Here is a 21,650-nt window from a genome sequence, read left to right as displayed (position 1 = left end):
CAGTAAAAAGCAAACTAGAAATAATAAGAAATCTCCTTTAAACACTGTTATTGCACACATATGCAATAGTTACTTCCATCAAGACTTTTATTATACATTTGTTTTTATGGACTCGGAATGCACAAGTGCATGCTATTGTTTCAACACATCCACCACACACCCCACAACAGACCATGATGGCAATATGTATTAAGGATAATACAGAAAATGTGGCTAAATGCATTCTGTATTGTGGTCCCATAGTACAGCATGCAAATGTGTCTCACAAAGCAGGCACAGAAGACAGCCGCCAGTGTGCATGCTGCGATGTGTATTATGAATTATGCATAAAAACTTGGCTAAACCCTAATGAGTCCACTGACATCCTATGGGGTCCAAAGGAAGCTCAGATCCCAAAGATAGTTATGGCGTATTTCTAACCACCAATCATTATAATAATAAAAAAAACAATGCCATGAAAACAAAAGACATTATACTCTCACCCCAGGTAAGGTTTTAAAATACGCACCAAAATTGGCAGAAACTTTGAAAAGGGAGGTAAGAGGCTACCTTAAATCCTCACCCCACTTACAGTCTTTAAGAATTATCCATGGCCATTCAAATGGGACAAAAGCTGCCTTTGAGGGTTTGCTGTGATTTCTTTTCTGTGTTTTTTTTCTTCTTCTTCTTCTACTTCTTCTTCAAGGAGTGGTTATTACAAGCAATGATCTGAGCTATCCCTAAGAAAAATGACCAAACTCTCAGACCATGGAGGTGCAAAGTCTTCCTTCACTGAGAGATGAACGTTTACAAAATGAATTTAGACAATTAAAAAGGAAATGGATGTAATACATCTAAAAGCACTGTAAAGTGGACACACTGGTTTTACATGGCCCCTTAAGGAATCAGAAGAATTGATGCTAGGAGAACGTAATTTTCTGCTCATTAACAAAAGAAATGAAGTAGCTTGTCCCCTGGTTGCCATTACATAGAGTGATTCTTTTAAGTAAGTTAAGTTTGATAACTCACACCTATAATACCAGCATTCAAGAAGTTGATGCAAGAGGATTGATTAGGAGTCTGAATCTAGGCTGGGCAACATAGTGTGTTCAAGGACAGCCTGGGCTACACAGAGAATTTGAGCCTAACTTAAGCTCTAGAATAAGAACTTAAGGAGAGAAAGGAAGAGAAGGAAAAAGAAAAAGAGGAAAAACAAAAAGGACAGAGAAGTAAAGTAAAGGGGAGAGAGAACAAGAAAAGGGAGAGAGAGAGGTGGGTGAGGGGAAAGGAGAACGAGGAGGAGGAAGAGAAGGAGGAGGAGGAGGAGGATGGAAATTAACCACTCCCTGCTTGCTGTGCTCAGGTAAGAAATGGACCTCTGGAAATGCATGCCCAGGTTACAGAGAAAGGGCAAGAGCCAGTAGCTAGTGCAGCCAGGCAGGATAAACTCTGCACCCAGAAAATCTACAAGAGAGATGGATCCAAGTGGAAGCTGGAGGTGGCGTTCTGGGCTGGGGTGGAGTTCCAGACTGGGGTGCTTGTCCTAGCCTTGGCTCCAAGGGATTTTCTATCTCTCTCACCCAGGAGCCAGAAGCAGACATAATCAGGATAGAGTCTCAGCAGGGCAATGCTCTAGAGCCAAATAATGTGACAATCATCAAGTCCTCCAGCACGGACGCTAACCCACCATGCACCATGAGTCCGAATCCGGGCTCTGATCACCTGGGAATCGGCAGTAATGATAAACTGGTCTTTATGCTGTGAACTGGGGACGAAAGGAAGGTCTCTGCAGCAAAATACGCTTGTTGCATTTGTCTTGTTCCTCACGAGGAACACGGGCAGACGCCGATGCTAAATATTTATTATTAAAACAACCTTCACAAGTTTCTATTTAAAGAACGATACTCTTGAGTGTACTTTGTATACACACGAGAGGAAAGTATGCATTCATGTTTCTCTCCAGCTTGTTGTCTTTTGCAAGAAGGACTAACACAGCAGAGGAGCCAGTTTGGTGTTGGTGCCGAGCAATTGAAACTAGGAAACAGCTTTGATGTGAGACCTGCTGGCTAAGTCCCTGGCTTGCACTGGCTCACACATCCAGAGGCACACACAAGAGTTTAATGCCCGTGAGGGGTTTCCTTCAGCTGAAACGCCCTGGCCACTCCAGCTTACGTTTGTGTGTGCCGTGGGCAAGGGCGGTCGCTGGTCCAAGGATCAGGAAATGTGACAATGAAGGAAAGGAAGGCTTCTGATGGAGCAAGGCTGCGTTCCTTCTTCTGCCATCTCCCCCCACCCCCTCCAGCAAGTGCATTAGAACAAAGTTCAGCCCCCAGCAAACAAGAACATGAAGACAGTGTGCCTCTGAACACATTCTGTGTCCCGGCTAGTGCTACAGTCTAAGCAGCTGACAATTGCTCCCCACACACGCCCCAGTGTGCCTTCACCTCTCTCAGAAGCCACCAAAAGAATCACAGAAAGTGTCTCTGTAGCACTTTGGTTCCCAGCAGGAAGCTGGAGTGTTTGTGATATCCATTTTGATACAAACCTAAATTAGGTCTCTGGAAATAGGTAATGCATAAAAAGAAGCAGCCTGTGTCACCAAATTATTATTACAGGTTACCGCGAACCCCGGAAGACAGAGGCGAGCGCTGCAGCCCCCCACTGGGGTGAATATTTTCATGAAATCACAGGCCTCATCTCAAAAGACTTCGGGTGAGCTTACAACTAGGCAAACACTACCCAGTTGACCTAGAGGATCCTGAGAGCTGGTTTAAGTGGAGAAACCTACAAACTGGCAGTTAAACAAAGGGGCCAGGGCAGTCTGTGGCACTGGCATCCTGCAGGTACAAGTATGGAATCTGACAGAGCCAGGAGGGACAGGGATGGAGGCATTTCCGAGCCTTCTGCAAGTGTTCCCTGTGAAAACTTGTAGGATTTGCTGGGCAAATGTACAGAGCAGCATATACTAAATTATGTGTGTGTATATATGTGTGTGTATACAGATATGTGTGTGTGTGTGCATGTGTGTATATACATTTCCTTATAAAACTACTAACTAGATCTATTAAAATAACCAATTAGCATATCTGACATACTGACACATATTAAATATTGATGCAATATAATATTGCTATTTCTTTTCATTTGTACAGTTCATATGATAGAATCTCTGAACAAAATTTTAAATGCCTGGCCTGTAGTTAAAATACAAAGGAATCAAGACTCAGTGGATAGGAGCACACACTGCTCTTGCAGACGACCTGAGTTCAGTTCCCAGCACCCACGCTGGGTAGCTCACAACCACCTGTAATTCCCACTCCAGAGGAACCGGAACCCTCCTCTGGCCCTGCAGACACTGCATCCATTGTGCACACTTATACACACTCATGCACGTAACGAAAAAAAAAAGTTAAAAGACTCGTAGACATACAGGAATGCGGTGAAAGCCACCCTGCATTTTAATTCTCACGCCACTTCTAGAGGACATTTGTCATTTGTACTTCTCCTAGTCTGAATGCTGTAATCCTTTATCCTCTCTTCGTCACTAAATTAAAATGAGAATGTTCATAATGCCTGTCACGATCATGACTGCACTGAGAACTTAAAATCCCAGCCTGCTCTCTTTTAGACTAGTGAAGGGAGCGTGCAGTTTGCACGTTGCCTTCTTGCCTTCTAGTTTCTGATCGAAATGTGTACAAGAGGAGTCGCTCCCTAAGCTAACAACTTAGCTTTCCATTTTCTCTGTGTGTGTCTATTCTCTGCTTTGGCTTTAAACAGACATGTGCGCACGCGCGTGCGAACACACACACGTCTGGGCCATCTCATTGTAGGAAACAGACATGGCTGAGTCCCTATCTCTCAAGACACAGCAAATACAGCACAGACGGCCACCCTCCACACTGCTATTTATCGCTGCTATTTATTGAAGAGATGGACAGACTAACTTGGGGTTCTTCAAAGTGAGTCTCATGGGTGGAGGAAGAAGAGAATTGTCATGCAATGGGTGTCGTGAGGGAATAAAAAGCCTGTGGGGGAGGCCAGTGTCTCTCCTGGGATCCTAGTGAGTTATGGAAATAAGCTTGGCTTCACGGCTGTCCAGGATTCTACCTAAGTTCCTGAAACTTGAAGGCATCAGACTCCGTGTTCTAGTATTAGAGACTTCAACCCATAAAGTAACAGCGCCTCCTAACAGCCAGGCGCTGCACTTTGGCCTTATCGAGTCAACAGCAACATCTTCAGATGAGAAAATGCGTACACCCTACCATTCAAAGTTCTGCCACCGAGCTCAAGATTCACCAGGGACCCCACAGTCTGAGTCAAGGCACTTGGACTAGTGGAAGGCTTGGGCTGACCGGGAATCTCCGGATGTCATTGGGGTGCCAGCTACTGAAATGAAATCTCTTGTTTCCATTTTCCAAAATAATTAGATTTGCCTCTCTCATACCATCTCCTATAATCACAGCTAACGCATCTCGCTGTCAACAAGGCGCTGTCTGAAGTCTCTGACAGCTGTATGTCCACGCCACGCATACCTTCACCATCCGCTCCTGGGAGATGGTTTTTACTACAGCTGCCACCTTAAAGAGCCCCACGCCCATGCTGCTTGGAGTATGTCTGGCTCAAATTCAGATTCACTGGTACTTTCCCATAGTTATACTTCTCATTCGGTTGATGTTTCTTTTTTATTTATTCTGAAGTTTTCGATGTAAGCTGAACAGGAATGGCACCTTCTAAAATTACTGCTATCATACCATGCTCCAATGGGACATTAGCACGAAGCAATATTCTACAAAGCCACGAGGCATACCGTGCCCTGAATTACAGCACAGTCGCCGCCCTGAGCGCACACACTTTTGAATAGAGATAAATGAGGATCTCTCTGCAAGTCTGCTTTAAACCAGTTTTAACCCAGATGTCCAAGCGCCGGTCGTCCAGTTCCTTACACTGAGCCCTTCACTGCTTGTTCTGAAGGGAAAACATTCAAAACATTGCAACAGGGCCTCAACTTTGACCCTTTTCACTTAAACATGAGACTCTTTAAAAAAAAGTTTGAATTCCAGAGGGAATCGCTGAACTTTGACCTGCTTAAAATTAGTCTTGTTTTAGTGCCTCCGTGGTGACTCAACAGGCCAATTTTCCAGGCACTTCAGAGGTTTCTGCCCCTGAATATTCCAGTTCAAGTCCACAGCTACTTTTGCCGGTCAGATGAGAACATTGTGTCCCAGGGTTTCAAGCTGCTAATTCCCAGATCTTCAGTCTTCTGCCAGATGTGGGCATTACTCAATATTAAACTGAAGCTAAGCATGAATGCACATGTGCACGCATGCACACACACACACACACACACACACACACACACACAAGATAGCCCTCTTTTTTCTTTTTTACTCTTACAGCCTTTTAGGGAGCAGAGTTTTCCGCCCACAGTTGTCAAGGGCAAATGTTTATCAAGATTACATAAACATTGCTTATTAGCCTCACTTGTACCAGACCCAAACTCCTAACTTTTGGCATATTTATAAACCAAGCCTTCTAAATGAAAGTACGATGGTGGGGGATGGGGTGACTGCTGGGATTTTATTTAAAGTCTGTTGGAGATCTTAGAAATGAAATATTATACAACAGGTTAATAGGAATGGGGGGGAACAAAATAGGGCAAGGGACAGAATGATATATAGATATAGATGATATAGATTAGATATAGATATAGATTAATGAAACCTTTATTGTGTACAACTAATACATGCCAATAGAAACATTCTTTTTCTGAACTTTGCCAACTGTCTTCAGAATCTGGGGCAACTGGTAAGTTTACAGGAATACTAAAGCTTCAGTGAAGAGTCACCTTGACGTAGCTCCCCGTCACTCCTCTCCCTGTGCAGGAAGAAGTAACTGAGCAGAGCCGAAATGGTACCTAACTTCATTTTCAGACGCCAGGCTGCTTAAGGGACAAAGCAGCTAGTGGTCTAGAAACTGGCCTGGATAGACTGTTCACATAAAACACTTGAGGAAAGTCAAGAACACATTGGTTCAGTAAAAGGAAATCCATTTAGGTGTAGCAAGCCAGGAAGGAAAGCAAGAAATGCTCACACAATTAGTTAAGCAGGAAAAGAATCAATGTGGCACAAATTACCCTATACAAATTTTATACCACTCTGAACAAGAAGTCGTTATTGTCTCCAGTGGGTGAGTTCGCTGTGCTGAGAGACAGTGCACAAGGTGACTGGCTTCCTCCTTAAAATCTGATTTTCTGATATCAGTGAGAGAGAAAAGGAGAGAGAGAGAGAGAGAGAGAGAGAGAGAGAGAGAGAGAGAGAGAGATCTGTGCCCATGAGTGTATGGATGTGTGCACCCATAGACTTATGCAGAATCCACAGCAGGCCATGGCCTCTTTCTCTGTTGTTCTCTGCCTCTCACTGAGCCCAAAGGCCACCTTTTCAGACATCCTAGCTGGCCCGGGAATCTGAGACTCCACCTGCCTCTGCCTCTCAATTCTGGGGCCTCAAGCACAGGCAGCCATGCTTGCTTTTAACAGAGGTGCTGAGAATTCACACTGCAGCCCTCACGCCGGCATGCATGCACTCTCGGCTCCTGGGCCATCTCCCTGTCCCACCAACTGTGCCCTCACGAAGGGGTCATTTCCTCTCTGCTGCTCTGGTCCAAAGCTGGAAGACAGGCGTGATGCAGGTGACAGAGACTCAGAAAAGGGCCCGCAGCAAAGGCACACTTGAATGTGTTACCCTCCTGTGATTACCTGGAACTAATTCTAATTCAAGCCTTAGAAAACCGACAGCTACTCCGCATAGCTGGGCTGGGCATGGCACCTTTTCTTTTCTACTTATGTGTGAAAGAATGCAATAACTTTCCAAACGTGAGTCCATAAAGGGCTAAAATAACTGCACATTAACTTAGATCCACTTAATTTAGAATTCATTCATAAATCAGTCAAAACATACATACCGAATATCCCCAGATTTCTTAAATTGGGAAAATATTTGGAATCCACTCCTCTCTTCAACCCGTGTGTGTGACAATCTGGGTCCTTTGAAGTGCTTCAGAAAACAGCCATGGGTAGTCTTGAAAACTAGGTCAATTATTTCTGTAGGTAGAGGTCACCTGAAACAGAAGTAGGCGGCACCGCCGCTGCCTTCCAGCAACACGGAAGTGAGTATCAGCCGTGCCAGACACTAACAAAAGCCGCACAGATCGGGTAGCGAATGGCAGCTCCTAAACAAAACAAAATTATACAGCGGGGCTCCCAGGTAAGGGCGTTATCTGAGGATCTGCCAACATAAGATTAGCATTCTGGTTGCTTAATCCTCTAATTGTCTTAATAATGAAATATGCTACTAATTATGTAAGGCATTTTGGCTTTACATTCCAAAAGAGATATTTGCATTTTTGTGTGTATGTTGTAAAAACTAATCTACTGTGTCATTAAAAAGTAATTCGACTGGTTTTAGAACAAGTGTTCTCAGCCGTCTAAATCCAGAGGTGTTTTCCATCCAGAGTGGCCTGGCTAGAACACCACTCGAAGCTGAGCGGTGACTCACAGTACTGTTAGCTCTCCTGAAACCGCTTCCCAAGTTGTACACATGTGGCCACACATTTGTACACACACACACACACACACACACACACACACACACACCACACCACTTAATAACCTAGGCAATGACAGGTTTCATCATTTGAAAGTCGATCTTTGCCAGTTCCATAATTGACACACGTTTATAGCTAATTCTGCTGAACAGAAGATGAGAGGGGTGGGGCTGGGGGATCCCCTGGACAGTGAAGCACTCATTTTACAGGCCTGGGGACCTGAATCCCAACCCTAGAAGCCGTGTGGAGACACCAGGCTCACTTGTATCCCCAGGGCCCTGGGGCAGAGGCCATGGGGTGTGCAGGCTGGCCAGGTCAGGCCTGCGTGCCCAGCTCCAGGCCACTAAGAAGCTCTTTCTCAAAGAAAGACCCATGGTTTGAAAGGGTACAGTTCTTTGTGACAGAGAAGACCCAGAGGCAGGAGAGTAAGACAGTTGCTCACGTGGCATCCAGAGTCAGCAATCAACCAAATCAACGCTGGTGCGCAGCCTACTTTCTACTCTCTTTCCTTTTCTTCAGTCCAGGACACCTGCCCCTAGAATGGTGGTGCCCGTCTCAAAAAAGGCTCCTGAGAGATGCCAGAGGTTGATATCTGCCCACCCACCCACACAGACAGGATGATGGATCTTGGTATAACATAATGATTTGAAACAAAAAAAAAAACGGATTTTTTTAAAAGCTAGCCTTGCAAATGATTCATGGGCAGTTCAAGAGAGAGTTTTCCAGTGTATTTAGAGCAGGGCATCACGGTCGGAACACGGGCGTTACTACTCAGAGCGATAATCTTGAAAACCAACATTAACAGGAACACATAAATGATAGCGTGTTGGTTAAAGAATCAAACTGTATTTTTAGGAGCCGTCTGCTAATTTAGACAGAGCAGACACACACAGCTCCCAGACAGCTCTCCATGTATTCAACACGACGAAACTGGCTACAGCTTGACCTACAAAATACTGTATATCGATCACATAAAACTGATATAACATTTGATCTTTTAAAAAAAAAAGCACAACTTTTTTTTTAAAAAAATCTTATTTCATAGATATACACATGCAACCCCAAATTTGGAGGCTTCCATAGATGTTGGTTTGGTTTGGGATTTTTTTTTTTTTTGGATTTTTGTTTTGTGTTTTGTTTTTTCCTTCCATATGCAGTCAAAATCCGACAGGAGCTCGTGGCGGGATTATGCACAGAAACTGCAACTTTAAACAAGGTGTGATCAGAGACATTCTCACACGTTATCAGATCACACGGCAGCAGACCGCTAATGTATGCGCAGCTCGAAAATAGCCTGGGCTATTACCTCACAGCATTGAAAACCGCTGAAGCCCCAACAGGAGTGCCTCTCGAGAGCCCATCCCCTCCGGGCTGTGACCACTGAAAGGCTGCTCTCCCACTTAGCCGCAATGTCCACCTCCCTGCCTCCTGAACCTGAGGTCTCGCATCATCGTGGGCTCCCCATACTTGCAAGAGTTGTTCCACCAATTGAACTATGACAGGGGGCTCCAAAGTAGTTAATTGACTCAATTATGGAACAAGCTCCTTCTTCCTCATGATGCCCTACTTTTGTTTAAGTTGCACTTGAATTATTGATGAAGTTGCAATGAAGCACCTCTTCGTTAGGCATTGTTCACACGTCGAGAAGAATGCTCCACGGTAAATTCTTAGACGCGCCGGAATAAATGCTTTCCTTGTCCTTTCTAAAGAAGTCAATTGCAAGGCACAAACTTCAAAGGATGATTTGTTTTCCTGTTGTTTTGAGAACACAGTTCCCATATGTTGCATAGAAACATAAGCCGAAAGGAAGAACCCATAGGATGGTTAGACAAGAGCCAGGGACCCTGGCTCTGAAACGTTGGTTCTTTTGCTGTTCAAAGATCTTTTTACCACACAGTCAATGAGGCTCCGGAAAACAATCCAGATGCTAAGTTCTTACTAAATCACCTCCTGACTGAAATTCTTCTGTTGCTTTCTACAAACGATAGCCAGAATATGTTCCTCTCTCTCCCTCTCTCTCCCTCTAACGCTTTCTCTGTCTCTCTCTCCTTCTCCTTCTCTCCCCCTCTCTTTCTCTCTCTCCTTCCCCCCTCTCTTGAGGAATCATGTATATAGAATGTTTGAGGACAACCTTTGGTGATTTTCCTCAGAAGTCGCCCACTTAGTTATTACAGATACGGTCTTTCACTGGTCTGGAACTCAGCAAGAATCTAGGCCTATATTTACACACCCACACCCACTCACCCACCCACCCCCCCCCCCACACACACACACACACACAAAATCAGAATTGGAATTATCAGTGTGCCACCACACTGTGCTTTTATTAAAAGATATTATTTTGTATCTATTCTCTGAACTCTTCCTACAATGTATTATGACCGTGCCCAGCACCACTGCCTCCACCCAGCTCATCCTAATGTCCCTAACTCTGTGCCTCTCCCAACTTCAGTGTGTTGTCAGTACTAATCCTGAGGTTGACTAGTGCATACACGCATGGCTGCCGGCCCATGCACCCGTGCTCCGCATGCCCAGCTTCTCACAGGAGAGCTGGAGGTGGACCTCAGGCCCACCATGCTTACATGACAAGCACGTTACCAACTGAGCCCTCATCCCAGGCCCACAATCATGTTTAAAATCAGTCTTTCCTCAGTTAATTCCTTGTCGTTGCTTTCAAGACTGGAAAAAAAAAAAAAAAAAAAAAAAAAAAAAAAAAAAAAAAAAAAAAAAAAAAAAAAAAACTTCACAAGCTCCTCCACGAGCCAGTTCCTGCCTCACCCGTCCTCCTCCCACACAAACACAGGCTTTCTTTACTGCAGTCACGGTGACCTGTTAGTTCCTACATAGCACAGGCTTTTGAGAGAACCGTTTCCAGTGAGGAGACGTGCATGCCACAGAGCAAGCACGGGGATCAGAGGGCAACGTTCAGGTCATGTACTTTGCACAGGAAATGCTTTCACCCACGGACCAACTTGAGGCCCATATTCCAAGCTTTGCCCTGCTTCAGAGATGGTTTCTCTGCTCCCTGCTCTCACTCCTCCATATTCTCGCAGAGGCAGCCGGAATTTTCTACTCTCTGCTACAGCCCCAAATTCACATTCTTGGGAAAGAGTTCTGGGATTTCCAAAGCAAGTAGAACTACCTTGGGTCTTCTCTGCGCATTCGCCACAGGCGTTCTCCCAGGACAGCCCGTGGTACCGAGCTTTGAAGGCACTTGGCGAGCCCTGCATCCTCCCCGGAAGGTGCTCCACCAGCTGGGACAGCCTGTGATGACCTTCTCAAGCCGCCAATCGCCACTTAACAGCTTGCCCCTGAATCCTTTTAGATCATTGATTGCTACCGATTGCACACCTTAATTCAACACAGAAATAACTCAAAATATAAGATGAGATTGAATATTTTCATGGGACTAAACTGACTGCTTTGGATAGGATAAAAACATTTTTAAAGGAACTTTAAAAATCTCTATGGCATCACATAATTTCAGAAATTGGAATGCTGTTTTAAAAAAAACTAGTAACTTCAGATTTTTAGATTTCTTGTCCAATGCCTTTGAGCTCTTTTGCCATTTCTAATAACTCAGGAGCAAAAATGGCTGAATTTATATTCTGGGTCAGGGGTCAGGGCTCCCTACCCAAGATGACTGCATAGTGATCCAAAAAGCTCATAGCTGATTCTGATATTGACACATTTGTCAATGCTGATATCAATGCCTTGACAAACAAGGACACTAATTAATCAAAGAGGCACATGTTCACACTCAAAGGTGTAATACACATTGCACTTCTTCGGCGTTCTACGCTTTAGGGGTTTTTAAGTTTCCCAGAGAGGAAAGTGCCTTGAGCATGTCACGTGAGGAGCTGCATGGCCTCCATTGCACTCAGTGCATTGCGAGCTCCCCGGTGGAGTAATCAAACCTTCCTTGCTCAGCATTGCAAACTCATTACTCAACTCACAGTGAGAAAAATACTATGGATTGAAGAACTGACTCCCAGTAAAACTGACTTGAATGAGTAATCAATAGTTAATGGATGGATCATAGATTGGGTTTGGGCTGCAACTCAATGGTAGAGTGTTTGCCTAGTATATAGGAAGCCCTGGGTTCAATCCCCAGTAAAAAATAAAGGAGGAGCTATGATGGTCCAAAAACAGCATTGTTTATGTTAAGATGATTATTATTAATTTCATATAGTTATAAAGACATTAGGAACAAACATAGGCACGGTTGCCCATAAACTTTTCATAATCTTTTTTTGTGAAAACTATATGTTCTTTACCCAATAATGGAAAGATCATTTGTGTACTATAAAAAAAGTTAATTTTTATTTATTTAAAATAACATTATGTAGCATAACAAGGTTTCTGCCTTTTAACTTATGAACTATATTTAAGATTACATGATTAGCTTTCCCCAGGGAAGCCAGTCATGATTACCATATCCTTATAAAGACAGCTATATGCCGCTTCCTAACCCAGGCACCTCATTTTTCCCCTGTAATGAAAAGCACTAACAATGCTCTATTTAATCTCTTCCTTCCAAGAAATTCAAAGCAACCAATATCTTCTGAAGAGGGATGGTTAAATGTAAAAACGGGAACATAACTGAAATGAATTTTTATTAACAAAATAAAAAGATGTTAATAGGAAAACTAAGCCATCTAGAGCTCAGGCACAAGATGACTGTGTATAATTCTTATAAAGCACGCTGAGTTTTACCAGGAAAAAACTTACAAACAGTTAAAATTCCAAAAAAACCAGGGGGGGGACTTATTATATTTATGGAAGGTTTTTGTCTTTTCAGATCTTCTGTCGCGGAGATGACACAAACAAAGATCACTTCTAATTACTGCACTTAGCTGATTTACAAATTGATGAATCTGAGGGAAAAAAAAAACAAGCAACACAGAACATTCAAAAGCATTTAGGACACGAGGCAGGATGTGGGTCATAAATTAGAGCCAGATATACAGAGGAATAATGGTGTCAGTGTGGCCCCAACCTTCTAGTCAATTAGGAGGAATTGCTAAAGACACGGAAACATTAAGTCATTATGACCCTGGCTAGCACCCGCACATAAACAGATGCACACACACACACATTTCCATGTTTTTTAAATACTTTAAAACATTGAAACTATATTCCTAAACCTTCTCTTATTTTTTTTCCTAATTTGCTTCTTAACCCTGGAGCCAGTAAAGCCTTGTTTAAATGGTTGCATTGGTTAAACTCAACATTGTCAAGCCAGTCTCCCCATTGTCTCCCCATTCATTGCACTGTCTCCCCATTTAAAAAAGAATGTGTGCTCTGAAAATCTACACCCCTGATATCCACTGTGGGACCCAAAATCTCACTGTAACGAATCTACGGTCACAGATGGTCTCCTGGGGACTCAGATATGACAGCTCATCATACCCACCATGGAAACTGAACTTTGTCATCTGCAATGTCCTGCATGCAACGTGACCAAAGGAACAATGCATGCACCTAAAGAACATGCGTAAGCAAGCAGGCAGGCAACAGAGAGAAAACCCCTTGTCCCTACATGTCACCAAATACTCAAAGACAGCCACCATTTGACCTGGCAGTTAGGAGCTATAGTCACCCTGTCAGTCACTGGTTCAATCACTCAACAGCACAGGATCCTCCTCATGCCATTCCTTTCAAACAGAAAGTCACGGGATATGGTCCAGGGAAAGATGGCCATGACCTGACACCACCTGGTGCCAGCCTGTTCTGTCACAGTGCCTCAGCTCTGCCAGTGCCAACCCACCTGATGTTTCACAGACACCTTGCTGTATCTCACCCCTAAGATCTTTGACAGACTCTAACCTGCCTTCGGGGAACGGGCTCCCACTCGGCTAGAGCAACACCGCTCCCTTCTTCAGCTGAGCTCAGCCCCTTTGGTGGCAGGTTCCGGGGGTTGGTAATCGCACACGCAAACAGTAACGGGACAGACATGCTGAAGAAAGTTTAAGAAAATATTCGGTTGAAAGCTGATGAATTTATTGTTGCTTGGCCCCAACGATGTGAACTTTTGCCAGTCACACACTTTTCTTCCCCCATGGCCAACTGCTCACGGGGTCCCCTGGCTATCCAGGACACCGTGACCGGGCTTAGACAACATAAGCAACGCAAAGAGGCCAAAACAGTTCTATTCTAAAAGAAGTATCTAATATTCTTGGCAGATGTATGTATTGTCTAATGTTACTGAAGGATAAAACTGTATCAGGGCAACACAAGAGAAAGAATGTGTGGTTCGGGAGAGAAGCAAGGGGCAGGAGGAGAGATGGGAGGAAGGAGTGCATAGTGCCTGACCCTTGGTGAAAGTCAAAGAAAACAGGGGAAGAGCATTCTATTGAAAAACGAACACTGTAAGGTGAGGAGAGAATGGTTGTTGGTGGAACAGGACCCATTCTATCACGCGGGCCTGGATTTCCAGTCTCCATCTTATCTTAACATGCTTTCATACATGTGTCTGATAGCGACCTACTGCAGGAGCTGCCTTGCAAACACTCCGCAGCCTTTCTTTAGTGCTCTTGGGTCTTTCCAGCCAGGTCTTACTCTCCATCGCTGTCTCCCTGAGAGCTAGCAGGTAGCTTCTGTGACTATTCTTGCAGGCTGTGCCCAGATTTGTTGATATTTGTAGCCCTGGAAACAACGATGAATCGGTGTAAATACAAATTTGAGTTCCAATAGGCAAGAGCAGCCATGATACACACAGGCACCACCGCTAACCGTGAAACTTGCAGCAGGCCGGAGGCAGCATTTTTCCCAATGTGCTCTCGCCCTCTCGTGAGCTCCTTGCTGCCGCTTTGTGCTGCAGGTGAGGAAGCACAGACTGCGAGCTCAGCTTGTCAGCCAGAGTGAGAGCAAGAAGAGCTGGGAGACTGCCTGGACAGTGTCCCACACGACTTGTAAGCATTAGGACCTGAGTTTGAGGCCCAGGGTGTGTGTAAACAAGACAGGCTTACAGGTGCACTCATGATTCTGGTGTGCGGCAGTGGAGATGGGAGGATCCTAGGACCTTGATGGCCAGCAGGCCTAACTTAACTGGTGAGCTCTAGCCAATGAGAGAGAGCCTGTCTCAAAAACCAAACAACAAAACCAGCTTCTTAGGAATGACACCAAGATTGTCCTCTGCTCTAAGCAGTCATGAATTAATACATACATGTACACCGAAGGAGGGAGGAATGGAGGAGAAAGGGAGAGGTGGGTAAAGGAAGATCCAAGAAAGAAGGACCTTATTAAACTGTACATCAGAGTCCGCAGGACAAGCGTCTTCTGGAGAAAAGACATGTTCACAATACCACTATGACACAGTTCAGTACGTGTGTTCCCATGGGCTTCCTATTGCTGCGATAAAAAGCCAAGACCAAAAGCAATTTGGGAAGGAAAGAATCCCTTTGGTCTTGTGCACTTCTGCCCCAGTCCTTCACTGAGGAAAGTCAGGGCAGAAACTCAAGGCAGGAGCTGATGCAGAGGCCATGGAGGAAGCCGCTTACTGGCTTGCTCTCACCGCTTGCTCAGCCTGCTCTTACAACACTCAGCCCCACCTGCCCAGGGGAAGCACTGCCTACAGTGGGCAGGGCCCTTTCATGTCAATCATCAATCAAGAAAAAGCCCTACAGACTTGCCAGCAGACCAACCTGATGGAGGCATTTTCTCACCTGAGATTCCCTCTTCCCAGATGCCCCCAGCTTGTGTCAAGCCAGCAAAAATCTAACTAGAGTGTGTGTCAAATGCTGTAAAACCACAGGGAAGAGATCTTCAGCACCTGCCTTCTGTAAGGATGTTTGGGAAAGGGTAAATTTTAATTCAGAAACCAAAGGATGGGCAAGATTTCAGGTTAGTATAGGACAGGGATAGAGTGAAGCCAAAACTGTGAACATGAAGATATTGCGTCCACAGTGAGGGATCCCATTGGGATTTTGGTGTAGGCAGACTAACAGATGCAGGCAGTAGCCTTCTTTCCAGGTGTCTGAAATCTGGGGCGTGCCTCCATCCCTCATGGTCTGGATACCCTGTGGCATCCTCCATCCCTCGTGGTCTAGATACCCTGTGGCATCCTCCATCCCTCGTGGTCTAGATACCCTGTGGCATCCTCCATGCCTCGTGGTCTAGATACCCTGTGGCATCCTCCATCCCTCGTGGTCTAGATACCATCTTTCTCTTGTCAAAGGTGTTGTCATTCCTTCTTGCTAGTTTACCCCAGCCTCTTCAGCATGGTCTGTAGGAAATAGTCAGGAGTGTGAAAAATTTCTTGAGACTATTCTGTGTTTCTCGTCACTCTTACTACAAAGACTAGACTTTCTAACATGCCTGGGATGCTCCCAAGTCTGATTGGAGTATCTGGCTTCGTCTCCTAGCCTGCCCCCTCCACTCCATGCAGCCTCTAGCATTCCAGGGAGATGCCCCTTTCCCTCTCTCTTCAGACCCTTTGAGCAACCATATGCTACCTTCTCCTCGAATGCTTTTCTCTCCTCCGTACTGCATTAACATTAACACAACTATCTTTCATTGTGACTTCCTATAGCAGAATGTCTTTAATTGCTACAACCTTCACATATACCAATTGTCTCCCTTCTATCTGCTATATATCCTTCTTCGAAGTGCACAATACAAATTTCTAAGTGACGATCATTATCTGATTCTGGTTTTATTTCCCCACTAGACTAGCAGTTCCTCAGGCACAGCTGAGTACCTTTCTACACACTACTGATTCTCCGGCAGTAGCGTGGGGACTACCTCATAGGAGGCACTCAATGATGTGTTGGTTACTGAATGAAGGCAAGGGCAGAGAAACAGTGATTAAAAAGCCAAATTATGGAGCAGGGTAGATTGGAAAGTTGAACCCATTGATGGAAGGATTTGAAGCAGATGGAGAAAACAGCCACTCTGGAAGAAGTCCCCAGGAATTTGGGAGTCGAGAGTGACTTAGGAACAGTGGCCACAGCCTCCAAGCCAGGTTGCCGTGAAGGGCTTAGAAGGCTGCCAACAGTCTGGGGAGTGAGCTGCAAAACTGTTTGCAGCGTGGAGCAGATCAGCAGCAAATTGAAGGGAAGGTTTCCAACAAGCCCACTAAGATAGACAAGGAGGAGCCAGGTTGCAGAACTGTGAGATCCATCCACAAGTAGCAAGCATACAGCACTTTGAGGTTTTAAGAAAGGGGCAACATGACCCAAATAGCACATCAGGAAGATTAGCCTGACAGCAGTAAACAGCGCACAGTGCAGCGGGAAATACTGGGCTAGGCAGGAAAACACTGGGCTGCAATAGGCACAGATGTGGGTCCTGGAGGAAGGGGAGGGGCAAATGTGGGCATCCCCCTGAGGGAGCTCTTTCTGGGTCTGAAGATATGTTTGCTATATCACAGTGGGTAAAAGCCAGGCCTCCAGAACCAGGCCTCTGTAGGTTCAAGTCCCAGCTAGACTATGGTTACCAGGCTGCTCCCGGCAAGCTCAGGTTCCTTATCTGGAAAACAGTTTCTGCACACAGCGAAGGTCACTGGAGAGCCTCAAACAAACAAAAAACAAACAAACAAAAACAGCTGCTTAGCAAAACGCCTAGGGATGGTTCCTGATCAACCACCATCAGTGAAGCAGGCAGCACAGGGCCACAGTGCACCCGGGAGATGTCTTCCTGTTTCCAGAAGATAGCCATCTGCACCCTGAAGACTTAACTCCTCCTGGCTCCTGCCTCCTGGATTTTTTATAACCCACTTCTGGCTTCTGCTCTGGATCCACGCCAGAGCCAATCTCTGCTGGCTCTTTCAGGTCTTTATTCTTTGTACTGCTGGAGGCTTTTCTAAACTTTTGCCTCTGACATTCAGTTCCAGCCACCCCCCCTGCTCCAGTGCCACCCCCTAAGGCAGTCCTAAATACCATGCACCCCGACAAACCCTCAGTGCCTAAATACACCACTTTTCCTCCTCCCAAGGGACATCGGAAAGAGAAGTGGGAAACAAGTACAGTATGAAGCTTGGTTTCTAAGAGTTAATAGAGATTATTTTTTTTCTCTCCAAGGATAGGTAATAGCGTGAGATTCCGAAATTAAGCACAGCAGGAGGAAGGGGCTGCATAGATTTCACACAGTATCACAGGCCCTGGCAATAAAGCACTTTTAAAAATGCCTTGTGTTGCTAATTCCTTACACAATCTCCTTTTATTTCCAAAGCAGTGTGTGGGGCTGGAGCCACAAGATGCACGTTGATGCTAATATTGTGCTGCTTGGATGAGAGCCATTTTTGTGCTGAAATGCCTGTTAGGTTAAGAATGACGTGTTCGTTACCTTTTTTTTCTGCCCCCCCCCCCCACCCCATACATTTTCTAGACAGAACGAATGGCTTCTTCTTCTAGTGGGACTGGTATCGCTTGTGCTGGCATTACCTTGGCAAGGATTCTCCCTTACAGTCTCTGCATCACCTGTCCCTGGGAAGGCTGAGTGACTGGGGACAGCTCCCCGGGATGGGTTTCAGTTTCCTTCTTCTCCTCACCATCAAGCCATCCTCCTTCACGCATCCACTGAACTCCTCATCGTATAATCAGTAGTGCAACCACACTCTAGATCACCGTGGGTTTTGTAGAACAGTAAAGAGCAATGCACAACAGCCACCGAGCAAGACGTGGTTACAGAGAAAAATCACCAGATGGAAACCCTACTGCACACGGAGGCCTTAGTCCGCAGATGGTCAAAGAGCCAATCATTGCTTTCCTCCTATAAAGATACACACCTGGTTTTCTGGTCTGTGGGGAAGTCCTGTCAATTGTCCACTGAATATCTGTTGAATGCCGTGATCACACACGGAGATCCAAACAGACAAGGCTCCCATCCTCCCAGAGTCACTGCCACTCTGAGGCTAACAAGCACAGTACCTCATGTTCGATGTTGTCGGTGATCCCAATGCTTTGTCTTCTTGTTGTAAGAACCGCAGTGGTCTAAGTAAGATCCTGCACTCACCTTATTACACTGTGCTCCTCTGCAGCCTCCTCTTGTTCCCAGAATATCAGCCTTTTCCTACGCATGGTTTCAGTAACCCACGGCCAGCCAAGGTCTGGAGCAGCAGAGAACTCCGACTTTAAAACGGAAGGTCGTGCAGAGAGCCATGAAGGAATCTCACACCACCTCAACTCCACTATGCCTGAAAGATGCTATATCATTTTGTCTCCTGGATCTACTCTGTGCACGCTACCTGCCAGTCAGTCTCTTCACCAGCTTGGTTAACAGACCGTCACAGTACCGTAGAGCTTATGTTCGAATGACCCTTCTGGAGTCACCCAAAGCTATGTCACAGCGCCTATGATCCTCAACTTGTTTCATCTCGTCACAAGACGGGTGCTCGTGCGCACGCGCACGCACACACACACACACACACACACACACAGTAGGGAGTCTTGAGAAAGGCCTTACCCACACTCCTATCTTCTTATAACAGTTCCATCTTATTACTGGTTACTGTTGGTGTCTACCAGGCCTTATCGACATGCGAAATTTCCTCCTAGTTAGGGATATACAGAAGAAAACAGAAGTACGTCTTTAGGTTCCGGTCTAAGACAATTTCAGGCATCTGGGAGATCTTGGACTTTATCCCCAACATACAGAGGGGTTGGATTTACTGTAATCATAATCAAATTCTTTTAGTATTTCTTCTCTCTCTCTCTCTCTCTCTCTCTCTCTCTCTCTCTCTCTCCCCGCTTTTTATGCATTTGAACAAAACTTGCAATGGGGCTAGAGCCCTATGGCAGAACACTAGCAGAATTTGACCTTAGTACTACAAAAGTAAACAGAAAGACAAATATCTTTAAACACTTTCTGTGTCCAGAGACTGTACCAAGTGTTTGGAATACAGAGAAATCGGCCTCTGGTCTTCAGAGGGCTATCAGGACTGTAGACTCGGTTGTTGGAAAGTCCCTTCAGAGCTAAAGGTGAAAAGGTCACCCCCTTTGCCTGACTCTAGGCCACCACCTCTCCGTGTCAGGTTCTCCCATGCTTGGCTTCAGCCACACTAGTGTTCTCTGTGTGTGAAATCACTGGAGGTTCTTTACATTTTAATTCAGAACTCAAAGGCCATTGGAGAAAAGCCTTCCTAGCCCTGTAACCCCAGCCCTGCTCTGTCACACCAATGCCACTATTCTCCGAGCACATTACCTAAGTTCCATAAGCTACACACGCAACTTACTACCAAACTAGATCAAACAGGAGGTTATCTCTGGTTCTCAAACTTCCATGTGCCAAGGAATCACCCATCACACTTGATAAAAAATAAACCACAGAAGATTTGGGATCTGTATGTCCGGGATGGAACACAAAAGGCTCAATTTTTTTTTTGAGACAGGGTTTCTCTGTGTAACAGTCCTAGCTGTCCTGGAACTAGGTCTTGTAGATCATGTTGGCCTCGAACTCAGAGAAATCCACCTATCTCTACCTCCCGATTGCTAGGATTAAAGGCATGCGCCAACACCACCTGGCTTAAAAGAATCAGTTTTTAACAGATGCCCCAAATAGCTTTCCAGTGGATGAGTGAGCAGCGCCAAACTCTCCTTCCTTTTGTGGTTGGTATTTACATCTGCAGAATTGCTACCTACGGGCATAAAACCACTCTTCTTAGGTAAAGCCCACACAGCATGCCCCTGGGTGCTCCTGGGTGTTTGGGGCTAATGTGACAGCCAGTGCTCCGGTGTCATGTCTGGTGCTGTGATAAGTACTCTGACAAAGAGCAACACAAGGGACAATGGGCTGTTTTGACTTAGGGCTCATGGTTTCGGCCAGGTCAGGCAGGAGCTCCAACACACCCACAGTCAAAAGCACAGAGGAAACACATTCCTGTCTGGTGTTTATACACAGCCAGCTTTCTCCACTCTTATACACTGCGGTACCCAGCTCATAAAATGATGCCACCCACAAGGGCTGGGTGCTCCTTACATCAATTGAAAATCAAAACAATCCCGCATCAGCATGTCTACAGGCCAACCCGGTCAGTGCATCCCTCAGTCAGGCTCTCTGCCCAGGGGAGTCTAGACTGTAGCAAATTGATGGTTAAAGCCAATCACCCCAACTAGTATGTACAAATTACCTCTCAACCCTGGCTTTTCACAGCCTTTCCCATCTGATCCTCCATAACATGGGGTAGCCAGGAAGCTATCACTAGTGTGCCTATGTGACAGGGGTCAGGCCCCCAGCACTGCCTTGACACAGAGCAAGACCAAACCTGATAGACCAAAGTCAGGCTGTGACTCTCCTGCTGATGACAGCTGTGGGAGGTGGGCAGGTCACCTGACCACTTCAGTCTTCTATGTGGAAAGGGCTGCTACACAGCTGATGGGATATGTGTGGCTATCCGTGGGAAGCATCCAACACCAAGTTCAGGGCATGATAAACAGCTCAGAGATGTGAATCCAGCCACTTCTCGGCGTGTTTTGCTTCGGTGAGGTCCAAGACTCTGCTCTTACAGAGTGATTTGGTTTGTAAGTCTGTTCACTCAAAGCCGCCTGTTCTGTGCCCGTTCTGTCCTAGGTATTGTGCTGGTGCCAAGGAGATAAGCCCAGCCCTCTAGGAAAGCTTACGGTGTCTTCCATTTCCCAGGCTGGCTACTACCTTGCTGTGTGGCCAAAGACATCCTTGAACTTCCGACTCTCCTGCCTCCACATCGCTATAGTTCTTTTATTAGAAAGGTTCACCACCGTGCCCGGTTATGCCGCATTGGCAATGGCACCCAGGGCATCTGTGTGCTGAGCAAGCAATCTACTGGGTTGAGGAACATTCCCCAGCTCACATGGGGAGTTCTTTATTTCTCCATGTAGTTACCTCTTTCAAACCAGGCAGGAATGTATCGACCACACCCTTCATTTTCAGTGATACTAACACAATGCGGAAGAGACAGTGGCACTATGGAAATAAATACTCTGCAAGACAAAGACAATGGCTAAGAAAAGCCAGCACACACTGACACGGAAAGGGAGCTGGGATTTAGTGACATTCGGGTCGTCTGATGAAGTCCCAACAAACAGAGAGTGGCTTCCTTGTGTTTCTTTATCTGCTGATAGAGTTATTTATGTACATAAAATGACCACTTA

This window comes from Arvicola amphibius, chromosome 2, assembly GCF_903992535.2.
Source record: "Arvicola amphibius chromosome 2, mArvAmp1.2, whole genome shotgun sequence".
Lineage (NCBI taxonomy): Eukaryota > Metazoa > Chordata > Mammalia > Rodentia > Cricetidae > Arvicola > Arvicola amphibius.
Note: the sequence above shows the minus strand (reverse complement) of the source record.